This window comes from Colletes gigas, unplaced genomic scaffold (assembly GCF_013123115.1).
Source record: "Colletes gigas isolate AHSC1104 unplaced genomic scaffold, ASM1312311v1 Colletes_gigas_Sc00020, whole genome shotgun sequence".
Classification (NCBI taxonomy): Eukaryota; Metazoa; Arthropoda; class Insecta; order Hymenoptera; family Colletidae; genus Colletes; species Colletes gigas.
The window spans coordinates 3588485-3603627 of NW_025106649.1; the positions used below are offsets into that span (position 1 = coordinate 3588485).

At 41.8% G+C, this 15143-nt stretch overlaps 1 protein-coding gene across 6 annotated transcripts in view; it reads left to right on the plus strand.

Moving 5' to 3' along the window:
- LOC122400846 (protein outspread) overlaps positions 1 to 15143 on the plus strand; it is a 211008-nt gene that overhangs the window by 154642 nt on the left and 41223 nt on the right. The gene's annotated exons all lie outside the window — the stretch shown is intronic.

Here is a 15143-nt window from a genome sequence, read left to right on the forward strand (position 1 = left end):
TGCGGTCGTTAATACGATTGAATCCTGCTTCTAATTATTGCGTTTTTAGAACACGGATAGGATAGCGCGTTCGCGACAAGAATCGACGCGATGATCCGCACGAACGCCAAGGGAAAGGATCGATCGCAACGATCGCTGGTGAGAATTTAACGATCGCCGGATCGGAATTAACGCGGAGGATTGACGCGCGTTTAATTATCAGCGACGATAAAACCAACGTTCCCTCCCACTCCCCCTCGTCTCTATCTCCCTTTCTACCCGGAAATTAAAATTAATCGCGGATTCGATTACGCTAACGCGGTGTTTAATGAAACTGACCAACTCGACGGCGTTGCACGATTTGTCGATCGTTATCGGCGGCTTTAAGTACCTACTCGGTATCCGGTCGGCTTCGAATTGAGAACTCCCGAGCAACCTTGGTAGTCATGAATGAAAGATTCCGCGTTTCCACGATAAGTTTATCGAAAAACCGAGCACTCGAGGTACGACGATCGCGTTATCTGAAGTTTTACAAATAAATAGTTTCCTGCAAGCGATTCGAGAAACATCGGACGAAAATAAAATCTAACCAAGATAAACGAACCCTGGATCGATCGAAACGATTCACGAGCAAGAGTCGGGGCGATGGGAATCTAAAACGAAACTCGTCGAATGACATAACAGAAATGTTCGTGGAACAGGCTTGTGCTTAATCGAAGCGTAGATCAGAGCGGCACGCAACCGTTGTTGCGCGTTGGTCGCGTGAAATTTCCATTCTGGCGAAATGATGCAACCGGCGATGAACGCGGACGTAATCCTAAACACGATTCGACGACAGAATCTGGAATTGCCAATAGCGAACGTCCCAGAGGTACCTGCTCGTGTTCGACGGCGTGTAACGCTCGATCCGTTGTGCAATCGTCGCGCGATTACCCCACGTGGACGGTTACACTCGCGAGTTTTTTCGCGCGTGCAAGTTTTTCGGTGTCTTTCGACGCTTGACGTAACGCGTGGCTTTCACCAGACCTCGTTCTAGCCTAACTGTGCCATCGTTTCCCTATTCGCGACCCTTTCGATCGGTTTGGTATTCAGGAATTGGCAGACAGTGGAATTGTACATCTACTTGGGTCATGATACCGTTTTCTTTGGTCAAAACAAGTCTGTTTATCGAGAAATCTTTTTAAGTATATCGTGTGGAGGGCTCTTGGGAAATATCGGTTTCGTTTATTCTTTATTTCTATTGGAATTGTAGGGCTATGGGTAAAATTTCAGTGGGACACGTTCACTATTGTAGGAGTTATGACCGTTTGAAAATTGGATCAGTTTTATGGGAGTTTTCTTACGGGGTTAAGGAACAATTTTTCGAATATTCTTGGAATTTCTACATATTCCTCACTAAAATACGCGTTGTTTGCATTTTGAAACATTAAAATCCTCTAATTCGTTCATGAGTTATGACGTTTTAAACATACGCATGACATTTCAGGGGAATCAGACAGGGTCAGGCATTCGGTTAGGAATTTTTTTAGGAATATTACGAATATTAATTTTTTGACTGAGGTTTCGTTAAAAAGTTTCTAAAAAATTAAATTAAAAAATTTCAAATCATTCTGAAAAAATTATTTCTGTTTGCGGAGATCAATTACAATCGTTTTTGGTGAATACACATACCCCCGAAATCCTACCCACTTTCGAGAAAAAAATTCGGGTAGGTGCTGAAATTTTTCGGCGAAATAAAATTTTTCAAATCGTCCTAAAAAAAATTATTTTCGGTTACAAGGGTCGATTAAAATCATTTTTGGTCATTACACATATCCCCGAAACCCTACGCATTTTCGAGAAAAAAATTCCTTATCGAAAATATAATTTGAGGCCAGAAATGGTTCCCCGTAATTTCATGCGAATCTTTAAAACGTCATAACTTCTGAACGGATTGGACGATTTTAATGTTTCAAAAAGCAAACTACGCGTATGTTGGTGGACAATATGTACAAATCGCAAAAATATTCGAAAAGTTGATCTTTGACCCCGCCAAATGTGAAAAACCCCATAAAAATGGTCCAATTTTCAAATTGCCATAACTCCTACAATAGTCAATATATTTCAATGAAACTTTTTTCTGGAGTAGAGCTCATGGATGTCTACAAAAAGTATTAGACAACTTTTCTGTGGGGCGTCAAACAAACTTACTAAAAATCAACTGCCTAAATTTTTCAGCGAAAAAAAAAATTTCTAATCGTTCTGGAAAAATTATTTTCGATTGCAGGGGTCAATTACAATCATTTTTGGTGAACAGTCATACCCCCGAAATCCTAACCATTTTCGAGAAAAAATTTTAGTAAGTGGACAAATTTTTTGACAAAATTGAAAACTTTCGAATCGTTCTGGAAAAATTATTTTCGTTTGCGGGGACCAATTACAATCATTTTTGGACAATAGACTTACCTCCGAAATCCTGCGCATTTTCGAGAAAAAAATTCAGTACGGGCGGAACTTTAAACGTTAATAATTTTTTTTTAACAAATTGGTATTCTTGATGTTGGTCCTATTTTGGCCTCTAGAATCTCCCATTACAATTCTTTCAGGGTGGCCGAACACCCTGTATATCGTTACTGGAGATGATTTTTCTATCATCGCGACACGGTGAGGAAATTCAATAATTTGAATTAAATGTCTAGGGAAGCTAACCTTGGGTCTCGACAGGGATACAAGCTGGGATTCGTGTTAATTCTAAAAATATTTCCAATGTGTAAAAGAACTGTCAGAAACAGCATCCTTGGAATGTTTCCTAAAAATGGTGTTTCTCTCCTGAGATTTATAGGAATAATTTGCTCGTTCGCGCAAAAAAGGGGCCGCGAAGGGCGTTAAAAAATCGTAGGCGTCGATTCGTCTGCGGAGTTCAACTACCCCCATGCAAAACTCGCCGGATCGAACGCGTGGAACAATTCAATTACAGGGTATCGCGGCAAGAAGCCTCGTTTCGCCGAGGCGACGCGACGTCCACGTACGTCTAATAACAGGTAACGGGGACTGTTGCTTCGACTTATCGATAGATCGTCGCCGCTCCTCGGACCCATTGTAATTTCGCCATTGGCTCTCGTGCACAAAGGGGGATAGATACACGTACCGGGTTGCGAAACCAGCCTCGATATTATCTCGCGGGGACGATTACGCGCAAATACGCGCGTACTTTCTAATTGCAAGAGCCTCCGCGGATTCGCGCTATTCGCGACGCCTCGAGCCCGCTTCGTGCACGATAAGTGAAAATCCTCGGGAATCCAAACTAATCCCTAGTCATCGGTCGAGCAAAAATCCCGATTAATTTATCGCCCAGCCGGGGCGCTGGAAAACCAGACTCTATAAACCAGGCTCGATAACGAAACAAAGTTTGCTCGGATACGTGGGATTTTTTGGTCGCAAAGTATCGGGTTAAAAATATGTGCACGTGTAACGATGCAAGTAAATACATCAGCCACCGATACGTACTCCCAACGTACATACATAAAATTTGTTTTCCAATATGCGTTCGATGGGCAGGAGAGCAATAAACCACCATAAATCGTTGTGTGCACGCGCACGGAAAAGAATTTATCACATTATTTACGAACTCGCGGTAAATATAAATTACAGAACGTGAATCGAATACCGAATCCACGAGCAGTGGTCACAATGTATTCGAGAAAGTGCTTTCGAACCTATCGATAATTACAGTTATTACCGCGATTTTGTTGTGAGCTATCGCCGGGAGCGCGGTTCGTTCTTATCGGTAATTACACGGTGAGAATGTAAATGACGATACCGTCCAGGGCGTCGTCGTTTTTCCTGTCTCTACCCGTTCGGGAAGGAAGATCGTTAGGGGGTTTGAAGAAACGCGCGATAGCGATCGACCTCGCTCCCGGATCGATTCGAGATCGAAACGATTTCCGTTGCCGCGATCGGAAACGTCGATAAGAAAATGGTAGCCTGGCACTTCTGACTGTTCGTTTAACTGTCCGTGGAACGAGCGGAGGCCGATTTTGGTGTCCGAAGACGATGAAATAACAGTGTAACCCGTTCGCGCGACCGGATCGACCGTTTCAGGATACCAATTTCGATCCAACTACCGCGACGCTTGAATTATAGCTCGTAGCAAGATATACGGGTGGGGGAAAAGTTTATTTATTTATTAGTTTTATCGGGAAACGCCCCCCCTTGGTGGAAAACAAACAAGAAACCGGTCGACGAACGCGACGTTTCCTACGAAATAATCTAAAATACTTGTACTTTCGAGGATGTGTACTGTTGTTTACGTTCTATTTCCAACGCTTTGATAAAGTTTTTAACACTAGAACGACTGAAACTTAGTATATTCCTATATTGCCCAAAAGCAGTCAAAATGATTGCATTGTGAAAGAATAACTAATGTGTAAAGAAATTTGTTTAAAATTGATTTTTAATATTAGGTTTTAATATTATGAATTTAGGGCGCAAAAGAAATAAAATAAACAACTTGTTAGAACAAGTATCACTGCATAAAGATTCGAATAACAAGTACTACTTTAGCTTATTGAGAAACAGCAACTTACCAAGTATACGCCCAAATCGACAATTTATCATGTACTTGTATGTTATAATGTGTCGGTAATCGAAAAAAAATGAAAACTGTTATTTCAATACAGAGCCGAGCTGGTCATATAAGAAATTAACTCAATTCAATAATAAGAGTCATTTGATTATTTAAAATTTCCCCAGCAGTCAAAATGACTGCTTTTGGGCAATATAGGTATAACACATATATATATACCGGAAATGAAGGAGGGAGAAGGTAACTACAATTATTAATAAACGCATTTATATGTTGTACAAAAAGTCACAAAATTCTAAGAAATTGTGTCATTATATACATAATTGTTCTTCTAATTGAAATTAAAAAGCAGTCAAAATGACTTTCTTGGGCAATCTAGTGTTAAATCGAGATCAATTTTGGTGGAATTGTCAATGGAAACACCGAATGATCCAAGAAAAATAATCTTACTCACTTTCCGAGAAAACAGCTCGCGAATCTTTATTCGAATCGCGTAACGTCCATGTCCATAGATCGTAGAATTTCAGAAGAAGGATCGAACCAGCCCTTTTCGCGCGTTCGAAATGGCCCCGGAAGGGAGAGAAAGTGGCGCGAGGAGTGGAAAAAGAGACGTCAAGAGAGATGGAGCGTACGAAGAGGAGCCCCATAGCGGAGAGGAGAGGCGTGACAAAGACTGCACTTAGCATAACAATATTTACTACTAGAAGAAACTTGAGAGACTTGAATATTCTATGCGATGGCCTCGCCCATGCGTTGCGCAACCACTCGCGGCGGTCTGTGTAATTATGCGTCGGAGATGGGACAGGACCGTCCATACGTCGGCGTCGCGAGGGCCGGGAAAGCAGACACGCGAGTATTGGCATTGTTCGATCGAATAAAATAAAGATTATCGGGCGTGATTAGCGATATTAAATCGAAATTACAACCCACGAGCGCGGGGAAACCGTTCCGCGTTCCGCGCTTTTACCCCCTAGAAAACAAAGTCGACGATCGAAACGAGAAACAACGTCTGCAAGTCGAATAAAAAGCAAACCGCCAGGAACCACAGCGAACTATTAAACCCGCTCGACTCGAATCGCGCGCAAGAAAACGACCGAGTCGAGCATATTATTAACCCTAGAAAGGATCCAGTACTAGGAAACTCCACCCAATTACGACCGTCTTGGAAACTTTGTTACGGCGATATTGCCTAGTTCTTTCGTTCTCTGATCTCGATCGAGGTTATTACCGATGCACACGCGACGTTTGTAAATACCGTAAGCCGCGTAATTAAAACCGTTGCTCCCGGAGAACGCAGGGTAAAACTAACAAAGGGCAAAACTATAATATATACAAGGTGTTGGGTCACCTGAAGGGAAAATTTTAATGGGAGACGCTAGGGCCTAAAATAAAACGAAAATCAAGAATACCGTTTTGTTGATCGAGGCTTTAGTTTTCGTTAGAGTCTTCTAACCAATTAGAATCACTTGTAACGCTATAGCGACGTGCTTGAAAACACTAAACGCAAGTAGAAACGACGAGTCGATTATCAGACAAATTTTTACAATTATCCGGGAGAAGTCTTCGGAGGGATTGGCGGAGGGTTTGAAAGGGAAACGAGAAAGGAGGAAGAAAGCTGTCGAAAGAGCTTTCTCTGTACATGGCCCTGTCCCACGCGTCGGTTTATTATTGTTCATTATCGGGGCACAAATTATAATCCGCAAATACCGTTTGGCGTTTATGGCGGCAGCCACCATGAAAACTAACCGGTACTCTTTATTCGCGGCGTATATTGTCGAAGCCGTCGTCGGGTCGAACAATGCGCTCGTCCCACGCCGTGGGTCCGCTCTGTTCCGCTTGTACCCGGGTCTAGGTGCCCCGCGAACAACACGTGTACGCTCCAACGACCGCGCAGAACGCTCGCGGAATCTAATTTATTGGCGCGACGGCCGCGCGCGAGAAACGAACGCCTAGACAATCGACGAGAAATTAAACTGGCCGACGCCGTGGCTTTCGTGGGCGTAATTGCCGGCGACATGGGCCAGCGGACCCGACGAATCGACCCTTGGGCCCCGACGGGCGCACCCACAATTTTACCAACGGGGGTGCAATTAAAAATTAACTACGCCCCGGCGAGACAACGTGTGTGCTCGTATACGATCTCGTTTCACGGTTACTTATTTTTCTATTTACGGCATTAAATAACCATTAACCCCTTGCACTGCTCTGAAATTCGGAAGAAACCGTGCCTAACCCATACGCCCGAATGATCGGAACTTGAAACACGATATGTCGATCGACGGAATATCGATATTTACGAGTTCGACTCGTGATATTCATGTTTTGACGATATGTCGATTACAAGTCAGATTCGTCTTATTCACGTTTGACGTGAAATTGAACAACGAGCCTGACTCGTGATATTTCAGTTTGGTCTAAAATTTTCATCACGAGTCAGACTCGTGAAAATAGTGCAAGGGGTTAAGGGGGTATTGCTGTCTAGATTGTCATTTTTTTGGCCTCTTTTGTGATTTGTTTTAACGATTGGTAGGCTGTTTTGTACTGAGATTTTACAGATATATTTACTCACCTTATAAGTATGTACAGTATTTTTTTCACCAAAAAATATTAAAAATTGTGGGAGGTATAACTTCTCGTTTAAATGCGTTTTTTTAAACTGTCTTCCATATTTCAAGATCTAGCAGATCAATTGACTTTAAAGGAGAGAATATTCAGCAGACACGTCTTTATCGCTGGAACTACAGATTTAAAAAAATATTGAGTTGTACTATTTTGTTTAATATGCTAGAGACAAAAGAAAGATTAAAAAATATTAATTCGAAACTTGAAGTACCGCCATTCATTTATTTATCGAGATTTTGACTTCTCCTTAGTTTCTGGTATAGCTATATCTTTTCTAATGAAGATAGCTTATCCCCCTCTGAATCGTGGAAGCTAGTGGAGTACCTTTTTCAGAAGAGTCATTAAATAAGAAGTTATAACTCCCACAATTTTTAATATTTTTTTCTGAACAAAATACTGGACATGCTTATAAGATGAATAAATATATCTGTAAAATTTCAGTAGAAAACAGTTTACCTACTATTACAAAAAACTCATAAAAATCTAATGTCACAAAAAGCCATTAAAACCACAAAAATCTAAAGTCACAAAAAGCCATTAAAATCACAAAATGTCTAAAGTAAAAAAGTCTAGGCAGCAATACCCCCTTAATACAGAAAGAGATACAAGCTAAGGGTAAAGTTACATAACTTTGATATGATTAATGTAAAAATAAAATTGCAATCAGGGCGCATTAGAATGTAATTTTTGTTAAATAATAGTACATACACAATTTTTTAATAGAAAGACAAATATGAAAAAATAACAATTTAACTGAATTTAACTAAATTGTTATTTTTAAATAGAGGCTGGTTGCAGAGTACAGCTTGTTCTAAATGGGCTCACGAAGGCTGCACTGATTGAGAGTGTTGGTTTGTCTCTTTCAAAAAGAGAAAGTTTTCTTTTATTTACAAAAACAAGAGGTTGCAGCCTTGTCCCTTCCTTGGCTTACTTAAACTAAGAATAGGACCGATTGGGTCTGTGGGTACGTAACGAATTTTTCCTCACTGACCTTTCTTCATTCTGGAAGTTTCTTTCGAACTGAACAGACGTGTCCTTCCAAGTGTTTCGAATAAAGACAAAGTTTAGTGTAAAAGAAATATTTGAACTGTATGTTTTATTTTTATTCCACCATCTATTTCCAATAGAGAGATCGAAGAACTGGATGAGTTTCGTTGTTACAGGTGCCAGGTGGTAAAAGTTAATTATTTTTTTTAAATTGTCGAACCGTAAGAAGTCGGTCCAAGTTGTTTTCGAGTCACAGTAAAATCGCTAGGATATCTTGTGGGAGGCGTTATGGAAGCGGCTCGATCTCAGGGAGCTTCTTCCCACAGTATTTTCAGGTTGGCGAGTTTTTCCGGCGTAATTACGTACGGTGGAACGGAAAAACGATCTCATTTCGTGGCTCGGCGGCAGTCTCGTTAGTAGGAGACCGATAGGAATTCCATCGAAGGCTCGCGAAGCGGACGCCTGGCGCGTAAACTCATCTCGCGTCGAGGCGCAAAAGGCACTAGGCTCGGCTCGCGTGCATTCCGTCACGTTACAGGGGAGGAGCCGCTTGCACCGCGAGGAAATCCCTGGTATTCTAATCAGTTTCTAGCCCCCTATCTCCCGGCGAACAGCCGACAAAGGCGCTTCGTGGAAATCGATGGATCGCCGCGACGCGTCGTACCGATCGTTAAAAGAACAGTGAAGTTCGGGGGTGGATTAGAATATTGAGCAGCGCTCGATCGCGATCGCAGACTCGCGCGTCGAATGCGTAAACGTATAATTTAACTCGGCTCCGAGCTAGGAAATTTCGTAATTAATAAATCTCGGTGGTCGGAGCGCCGTGGTTTTCGATCCCGGCGTGGCACAATTAAATTAATGGCCCCGTGTCCTTATTAATTGACTTCGCCCCGGTTACAAATTGCTGCTTTCGTTACCGCGATGGTGGCTAATAGGAGATCGCGGAAGGTCGATGTTAACTGGCAGTAACCTGACTCGACTGCTGAGGAGATCCAGGCGAGTGAAAAACTCGGAAACCCGAGGAAATCGGATCGAAGAAACTTGCTCGTCCGTGGAGGAGAGAAACGAACGAGAATTTCCTTCTCCGACCATTGTAATATTCTTTTTGTGGTCGATGGGTGAAAGACGACCCCGAAAACAGTGATTAGATCTCGAATTAGAAGCGTAACGCGCTGGCGGCGTACGGTAGTATCTTTGCTAATAACCAGATTGATTGTTTCAATCGCGGCCAGGCCGGTCTTCTTGGAGTTTTTCATACGACGTGCAGCCTAGCGCTCGAAAGTCGATTAATTGCGGTCGATGATTCTATCACGGCCGCTGTTAATGTTACGTTCGGAAGATTTATCGATGACGTAAATAATATGCAGACAGTCGTTCCAAGTGACGCGAGCGTTTGCTTATCTCGCGGCGAGTGAAGATTAATGCGCGTGCCGACCGGCGCGTGTACAGCGGTTAATAAACATTGCGAGAAATAATAGTAGGATCCAACGATGGGGCAAACCTCGAATCGATGCTCTCCGCTGCATAGCGTTGTCCAGTTGTCAAAACAAACAGTCATTTCAATCGTTGTCTGCGAATTTGACCGTGTTCCTAATTGTTTTCACGATTCTTTTGGAAATGTCGAGAAAAGGAAAATAAAGTGCACCGGATGAAAGAAAAATGATATTTAAGTCATATGAGCGAGGCAAATCTTATTCAGAGGTAAAAGAAATAGTGCAAGGTAGTCGATTTATGATTCGGAGCGTAATTAAAAGATTTACAAACACGTCAGGTACTAAAGAGAGAAACGGAAATAATTAATATAATGAAACTAAATCCACGAATAAAATTGCAAAAACAGCACTATTTGCAAAAAATTATAATAAAGATAGTAAAGACAAATCTATATAATAGATATTGTAGATACGCATAAAAAGGAAGTAATATTAACAATTTTTTCAATAGTTTTTAATGTTTTATATTTATGTCTACTATTGTATACAGGGTGTTCGGCCACCGCTGGGAAAAATTTTAATGGGAGATTCTAGAGGCTAAAATAAGACGAAAATCAAGAATATCTATTTCTTGACTAAGGCTTCCTTAAAAAGTTATTAAAAAATTAAATTAAAAAATTTCAAATCATTCTGAAAAAATTATTTTTGGTTGCGAAGATCAATTACAATCGTTTTTGGTGAACATGCATACCCCCGAAATCCTACCCACTTTCGAGAAAAAAATTTGGGTAGATGCTGAAATTTTTCAACGAAAAAAAAATTTTTCTAATCGTTCTAAAAAAATTATTTTCGGTTACAAGGGTAGATTACAATCATTTTTGGTCATTACACATATCCCCGAAATCCTACGCATTTTCGAGAAAAAAATTCCTTACCGAAAATATAATTTGAGGCCAGAAATGGTTCCCCGAAATTTCATGCGAATCTTTAAAACTTCATAACTTCTGAACGGATTGGACGATTTTAATGTTTCAAAAAGCAAACTACGCGTATTTTGGTGAGGAATATGTGCAAATCGCAAAAATATTCGAAAAGTTGATCTTTGACCACGCAAAATGTGAAAAACCCCATAAAAATGGTCCAATTTTCAATTTGCCATAACTCCCACAATAGTGAATATATTTCAATGAAACTTGTTTCTGAAGTAAAGCTCACGGTTACCTATAAAAAAGTATTAGACAACTTTTCTGTAGGGCTTCAAACAAAATTATTAAAAATTAAAAACCAGTTTTTAAGAAAAATCGATGGTGGGTACCTAAATTTTTCCACAAAAAAAAAATTTTCAAATCGTTCTGGAAAAATTAGTTTCAGTTGCGGAGGTCAATTTCAATCATTTTTTGCCAATAGACGTACCCCCGAAATCCTACCCACTTTCTAGAAAAAAATTCGAGAATGTGTGAAATTTTTCGACACAATTAAAAAATTTCAAATCGTTCTAAAAAAATTATTTTTGGTTGCGGGGGTCAATTACAATCATTTTTGGTGAAGACACATACCCACGAATTCCTACCCAGTTTCGAGAAAAAAATTCGTTATCAAAAATATAATGTCTGATCATGAATGAATGATTCCCCTGAAATTTCATGTGTTTCAAATCGTCCTGAAAAAATTATTTTCGGTTGCAGGGGTGAATTACAATCATTTTTGGCGAATAGACATACTCTTGAAATCCTACGCACTTTCAAGAAAAAAATTTAGAACGGGCGATACTTTAAACGTTAATAACTTTTTAACGAAGTCTCCATCAACAAATTGGTGTTCTTGATTCTCGCTCTATTTTGGCCTCTAGAATCTTCCATTACAATTTTTCTCAGGGATGGCCGAACATCCTGTATACGCTTCTCGATAGAGTATCGAATGTTCCAGCGTTTAGCAATTTTATTATTGCAAACGACAGGTGCAGTAGAATACTATAGTGGCACCATAATGACCAGGCGTTGGATGTTTATGCAGTTATCTGAAATTTTAATTTTCAAAAAACTACAGAATGCACTTAATATGCAACAATATAAGAAATACTTAAAGTAAGATACGAATTATTATATTTAGGGGTTGAGACAGCCCTCTGCAAAGCTTCCATTTCATTAATTCTATCAATGAAAATGTGAATTTGCATAAAGATCCGCAGTCTAGTAACGACAGAAAAGAAAGTTTCTTCCATGATCTTCCTGAAAAGCAGTCAACGATCGAGAAAAGGGTTACATAAGACAGAGACACGAAGAGGGGAGGTAACGACAAAATGTCGAGGCAATATTGCACGATCTCAGAGTGGAAAGATCGCGTCACGAGCCCCGAGGATCATCGGGGTGGTGTCCTTGATCCTCCGGCCTTTTTCCAGATTTCACGAACGATCGAACAGGGACGACACGATCGACCGTTGGCTACCCCTCACCTTTTCCAGCGATCGACAAAGATCCGTTCGAAGCGTGGAACATCGTTAACCTTTGAGATCATCCTCTCGCGCGCGCGTGTTTCTGCCAAAGACACGCGTGTGTCGTTGGATGCATTCCGCCAGGACGACTGCCTTTTCCCTCGCGGATAGAGGTGTGCGTACGCGCGAGAAGTAACGGGATCGAGGGATCGATCGCGCGCCGGAGATCGAAGGTCCCCCGAGATTCGATTCGATCGTGGAATGGCGAAGGTCGCCGGGGAAAGGAGTACCGTTTATAAGTTATCGATCGCGCGGGGTCCCGTGGATCGACGGAAAGCGCGAGACGGAGGAGGAGGAACCTCGAGTTTCGCAACGATCCTCCGGGCTTGGACGCGACAAGCTCAAAAATCCGTTTACGCGATCGTTGTTATGTTTCTTACCTCGCATCTGGATAAGCGAATGGCTCGTGAAGAGCAACGACTCAATTACACCCGCAGATATGGCCAGAAATCGTACAGGATATCGAATATCCGTGCCCCGATCGAGCATAGATCTCTGGGACAATGGTCCATTCGAAGAGTTGCTACGATCCGTCAACGTCTCATGCGGAATGACGAAGCAAGGATGGGAACCACGCACAAATCATCGGACAATGCAGCCAACGACACTTTGTAAATACGGTAGAACGCGTCCTAGATTTTCGTAGGCCAACCGATTAGTCCAGAACCCGGAGTCATCCTAATGATCATCCTGCAATCAATGCCCCGACCATCCATCGCTGTCTCGAGAAGGATTACGGGGCAAGAATAGACTACAAACGATCGAACGACTGTACACAACTTCTAAATGTCAACGTCCTACATTTTCTCCGATCGACGATCGATCTGAAACTGTAAGTCACTCTGTGTGTCAACAAACAAACTCTCCTGGCAATTTTAAATAAATTTATTCAAAAAACACATTCAAGTTTTCTACGGTCGTGGACGATTACTTTCTCGGTTTTAATGCGAACGATAAACATCAGAACGCTGCGTGGTACGATTATTCCAACCGTAGGACTGGCGGTATCGTTCGAATTAATCACTGGGGATCCGAGAAAATTAATTCGACTCATTGTGTGCTGGGCTCGAGAATCGACCGGCGCCTCCGTTATTTCATTACCCATGGCGTCAATGGAAGATCGAAGAAAATGGGTTACGGTGGCTGGGAAGATTAATGGTGCCACCTGCTCGCAATTATAGTGGAGCGCGAGCGAACGAGGGATCGTCCTTCTGTCGCGAGAAAATTCTAATTGGTTCGTTCGAGCTCGCGACGTATGGTATACGAAATATTATTACTTTTAACAGGATTAATCGGTGTTGAAAGAATACGTAACTCGACTGTATTTCGATTTACTGTTTCTAATATCAATCTTAAAATATTTAACAATCCGTATAACATTAAGTTATCGCAACAGCGATCAATTACTCGTCACCCTTAATAACAAAACGAGTAACATTGTTGATTGAATCTACGGGAGCCTTCCAGTTCCTGGCATCTAAGATTCTCGGCAAGAACTGGTTCAGCCATCGTTTCTTCTTCTAAACGAACTGCTCTGGCTACCGATGGCAAAAGTGCCACGTCGAATAGCGGATCATAATGCGTATCGAACAAGACGTCAGAGTCCAGGTGACGGGTGTATCAAACGATTGTCTAATTTTAAACTCGATTCCATTTCCGTTTCCACCACACCTGCGTCCACGGAATGATACGACAGGCGTCATTCAATGGACGGTGATATCCATTTTCTAGAATTTACAATTGGTCACGAAGAATTATTGCTACCGGTAAACGAAAAGTTGCAAAGGGACCCCGCGAAGTGGCTGAGAGTCTCGTAATGTGTATCAGAGTAGACATCAAAGCGTGTCCACGTTCCATGGACTCTGAACGCTTTGGTAGAACACCCAGCCGCGCTTCGACTTCCATTTCTATCATTAAATCGCCACAACAGTATTCTATTACATCCGCCGTTTGCAATAATAAGACGACTAACGACATCGACCGGACACCGCTATCCACATTCTGGCCTCTGGGATCCTCCTTGTACACCATCTCGGATATTATTGCTACTTCTAAACGAACAGCTGCGACCGACGACATCAAAAGGACTTAGGATCTCGTAATACGCATCAGGGTGGACGTCAGACCGTGTCCGCGTTAAACATTTCTCGGGTTCTGACGTTCATTTACAACGTTACCGCTGCAATCTGTTACACCTGTTGCTGGCAATAATAACACGAGCAACATTGTTGATCGAACCTAGACCAGGGTCTCCGGTTTCTACGATTCTCGAGAAAAACTGGCTCCGGTCGTTAGCTCTTCTGTTCAGACAGCGAAAATACCTCGTAAAACAGCCGTGGATTTCATAATCAGAGAAACTACTTCGTTAGAAATTACTCTTGAGTTACTTCTTTCAGGCCCTCTCGGGCGATCAAGTCTTCGTTTCGTTACTCTTTTCATGTTGTTTGAAATTTTTAACTAGTTTAACGATTAACTAATAACTAGAACGCACACTTTATTAACAAGAAAGAATATTCAACGAAAACGGACGAGGTTTGCTGGTCAGTTCTAGTTCCTTCGATTTCAAACTTCCAAGTTCGAATTATGAAATTTATCCGCAGACAATGTCCTCCCAGGATTAAGTTCCCCAGTTGTATTTTATGCAGAAAAATAAAGTACAATTTCGCTTCTGGAAAGTTGATCGCTGACCGACAGTTTCGTCAAAGTTTCGAGAGCGAATATTAAAGTCAGTTTCCAAGCAGGGTTTCCCATCTGACAGCGGGTTAATAGATTGTTACAAATAGTTATCACCTTATCACGGTTATCTTAACAACTTCGAGGGGCTGTTGGAGCCACAGCCACGCTGACGGGTCGAACAATGGCGTCCGGGGCCCTTTCAATTTTCCGAAGACTAATTGTTTTCCGCGATGAGTGATCGCCGCGTAAGAAAGCCGAGCCACGGTGTTCCCCATCGCGTAATGCGTGCTCTTTATTCTCCCTCCGAGATTATCATTAAGACGTTCCGCGAGAGTACCGCTGGTCCAGCGAGAGGATACGAGATAGATGACGCACAGCGAGGATGGCCAAG